This window comes from Convolutriloba macropyga, chromosome 8, assembly GCF_964194025.1.
Source record: "Convolutriloba macropyga chromosome 8, txConMacr16.3, whole genome shotgun sequence".
Classification (NCBI taxonomy): Eukaryota; Metazoa; Xenacoelomorpha; order Acoela; family Convolutidae; genus Convolutriloba; species Convolutriloba macropyga.
Window position 1 is genome coordinate 58,305,847 of NC_134475.1, and position 4,269 is coordinate 58,310,115.

At 32.7% G+C, this 4,269-nt stretch overlaps 1 protein-coding gene across 1 annotated transcript in view; it reads left to right on the forward strand.

Annotated features, from left to right (window-relative positions):
• The window catches only part of LOC142344868 (uncharacterized), a 577,092-nt gene that overhangs the window by 435,579 nt on the left and 137,244 nt on the right, over window positions 1–4,269 (forward strand). The gene's annotated exons all lie outside the window — the stretch shown is intronic.

Genomic DNA, 4,269 nt, shown 5'->3' on the forward strand with positions numbered 1-4,269 from the left:
TTATCCGTAAAGGTGATTTAGTACAATTTTTAGTTTTAGTGTTTGTTCTTATAAAAATTTTAAAAAAGTTTGCTCGTAAAAAATTTAAAATAAAAATGGTACCAAAGACTCCACAAGCGTCTCTTCCCAAACCATTTTTTGCGATACACCTATTTTTTCCATTTACTTCCTTAAATTTTATACTTTCTGCCTATCATAAGCCAAAAATTTGTGTAATTTGTGCTGAACAACTGAATGAATGCTTTTTTTTAGAAATTTCAGAGGAGAATAGAAAGGTTGAACGAGGCAAAATTTTTTTGGTTGCCACAATTGACCACAGGGTAACAGTTACTGAGCTTGCCGAAGTCAAAGGAGGTTTTGAATACTGTAAAAGAATGATATGATTTTTTTAACCTATAAAAGCGTAATTACTCTCAAACTCTCTGGTCGTCTAAATAGACTTCTTGACTTAGTTTTGTCCTAATTTAACCGCTTAAATTTTAAATGGAATGTCGCTGTTAGTTATTTTCTATGCAATGAGATTTTTATCAAGCTGTAGGTAAAACAATTTGACCAGTTTTGGTTTGTCCGAGAGTTAGAGGTTGTGATACTAAGTCAATCGTAACGGTGGTTTAGTGCAATTTTTCTCAGATTCAGTTTTTGCTTGCATAAAAAAATCAATAATTTTTTTGCTTGTAAAAAATTAAAAGGAAATGGTAAGAAAGATTCCATTTATCAAACGTCCCTTCCCAGAGCAATTTTTTGCGATTCACCTATTTTAATCCTACTACTATAATTATTTTTGCTTATTTAAAACTTAACATAAGACAAATAAATAGGTTAAATAGTCAATTTGTGCTTAGCATCTGCATAAATATTGTATCTTTGAAATTTCAGAAGAGGATAGAAAAGATCAAGAAAGCAGCACTTGTGTTGTTTCTACAGTTGACCAAAGAGTAACAATTCCTGATATTGCGTAAAACAAAGAAGAATTTAGTGCTATAAAATAATGATAAGTGTTTTCTTAACCTAAAAATGCATAACGCCTCTCAGATTCTCTGGGAGTCTGAATAAACTCCTCGACCAAATTTCTAAATAGTTTGAAGGCTTAAATTTTAATTGGAAACTGCCCGTCAGTTATTTTCTGTTCACTGAATTTTTATTTAAGCTGTAGTTAAAACTGTTTGACCAATTTATGTCTGTCTGAGTGTTAGAGGTTGTGATTCTAAGTCACTGTGATTTGTGATTTAGTGCAATTTTTTTAGTTTTAGTTTTTGCTCTTAAAAAAAACTAAAAGAAAAAAATTTTGCTCGTAAAAAATTTAAGAAGAAATGGTACCAAAGACTCCACTTAACAAACGTCTCTTCCCAAAGCATTTTTTGCGATACACCTATTTTTTCCATTTAATTTCTTAAATTTTTCACTTTCTGCTTGTTATGAGCCGAAAATTTAGGTAATTTGTGCTTAGCAATTGCATGAATACTCTTTTTTGGAATTTCAGAGGAGAATAGAAAGGTTGAACAAGGCAAAACTTTTTTGATCGCCACAGTTGACCACAGGATAACTGTTGCTGAGGTTGCTTAAGTCAAAGGAGATTTTAATAGCATAAAAGATTGATATGAACTTTTTCATTTAATCTATAAGAGCGTAATGACTCTCAAATTCTCTGGTCGTCTAAATAGACTTCTTGACATAGCTTTGTCCTAGTTTAATCGCTTAAATTTTAAATGGAAAGTTGCTGTTAGTTTGGAGGCTGAAATTGTTTGGAGGCTTAAATTTTAATTGGAAACTCCCCGTCAGTTTTTTTTCTATGCAATGAACTTTTAATCAAGCTGCAGGTAAAACTGTTTGACTAATTTTTGTTTGTCTGAGAGTTAAAAGTTGTGACGCTATTTCAATTGTAAGAGTGATTTAGTGCAATTTTTTTTCATATCCAGTTTTTGCGGGTATAAAAAATAGGTGCAAATTTTGCTCGTATAAAAAACAAAAGAAAATGGTACCAAAACCTCCACTTAACAAGCGTCTCTTCCCTCAGCATTTTTTCGCAATTCCCCTTTTTCCATTTACAATAATTTTCTTAATTTCTACTTATTTAAGGCTTAACATAAGCCAAATAGTTAGGTAATCTGTGCTTAGCAACTGCATGAATACTCTATTTTTGAAATTTAAGAGGAATATAGAAAGGTTGAAGACCGATGCATTTATATTGGTGCTACATCTGACCAGAGAGTAACAGTTGCTGATCTTGCTAAAAAGGAGAATTTAATGTTATAAAATATTAATATAAGTTTTTCATTTAACTTATAAAAGCATAATGACTCTCAGATTCTCTGGGAGTCTAAATAAACTCCTTGACTTAAGATTGTCTTAGTTTGATGGATTAAATTATAAATGGAAAATTGCCGTTAGTTAAGTTATATTCTGTGCAATGAACATTGAATAAAGTTGTTGGCAAAACTGTTTGACCAATCTTTGTTTGCCTGAGAGTTAGTGGTTGTGATTTTAAGTCAATCGTAGTGGTTATTTATTGCATTTTTTTCAGGTTTAGTTTTTGCTCGTTGAAAAATTAACAGAAAATTTTACTCGTATCAAAATTTAAAGGAAAGTGTACCAAAGGCTCCACTTAACAAACGTCCGTTCCCAAGACAATTTTTTTGGCCATACACCTACTTTTTTCGTTTTGTGTAAATGTTTACTGTCTGCATACTTATAATAGTTAGGTAATTGGTGCTTAACAACTGCTTGAATGCTCTATTTTTGAAATTTCGGAGAAATATAAGTCGTTTGAAAAAGGCAGGACCTTTTTCATGCCACAGTTGACCCGAGAGAAACAGTGGCTGAGCTTGCGTAAAGCAAAGGAGAATTTAATGCTATAAAATAATGATTTGTATGTTTTTTATTTAACTTATAAAAGCATATTGACTCTCAGATTCTCTGGGAGTCTGAATAAACTCTTTGACTTAATTTTGTCTTAGTTTGATGGCTTAAACTCTAATTTTCAATTCGCCGTTAGTTTTTTTCTATGCAATGATGTTTTAATCAAATTGTAGGCAAAACGGTTCGACCAATTTTTGTTTGTTTGAGAGTTAGCGGCTGTAATGTTAAGTCCACCGTAAGGGCCATTTACTGCAATCTTTTTTTTTCGCTTTAATATTTGCTCACATAACAATTCAAAAATCGGCAGTTAAACAGGTAAAAAATTTAAGACCAATCTATTTGATATGAAAACTGCGGTACTCTGTTGTGAGTTTAAAATTGAAAACAGCTGAGCGTCATACGAATTGGAGAGTGTTGGCTGTCAATGTGAACTTAATGTTATGGTGTCAATAAATGAAGCAAAGGAGAGAGACTTAATTGTTTTCTGGGCGTTTTTGTTCTGTATGTAGTATGGTATGTATGGGTTTTGATTGTTATCCCGTAAATATTTTGTAATAATTAAGTTCTTTTATCAGAAATTATGTCTGGCTAACTTAGGACGTCTTGTAAAAAGATTTTGTCAATAACGCGTGCAATTCGCACAAGTAACATTGCTTGCAATTTATGAGCGTTTGCGCATAAAAATTTTAATAATGAAAAATTAAAGAACTTGGACTGGCTATCGGTTCCAAAAATTGAAGTCGAGCAATCTGAAAGTTTCAGAATTGGATAGCCGTTAAAATTTGTTCGAGATTGAAATCGTTATTTGGGTCCGACCTCTTCTTTAGTTGAAGTGGGACAAGAATCTCGTTTATAAGGAAAGCGGTTTCGTTCCAATCATGCAGCGATTGCAACGAATTGTTTCTGTTTGAAAACTTTTGTTGGACAGAGGGCGACATCAAAGCCTGTGGCAATTAGTCAATTTCAGTGAGTGTTTTTGGCAATAAAGTGTTCTGAATCAATGAGCGAGGAAATTTCCTATTGATCTCGGACAAATCATGGGACAAAAAACGACTTCATGATTTAATTCAAATCTGGTCCTTTTAATAAAGCCAGGCAAATTGAAGTTATATTACATTCCGCAACCTGATTACATTCTGTGCTAGATAGTGCCCCGTGCTCATTAACTGCGTCAGAGTAGTTTTTCTTTGGTGTTTGGTTTAGGGGCTAGAAATTTAGCTGGGGATAACATTCGACAGGAAACAATACGTTAATATTCTTGTGGAATTCGTCATGGTGGTGAATATATGCAATTGTTTAGTACATATGGTGTAGCGGGGGATCTGAAGTCAAGTATTGAGAAACACTCAAAACGGAAAATCAAAATAGGCCTCTAGGAACAAATAAAAAAGTTTAAACAGACAGAGGAGATAT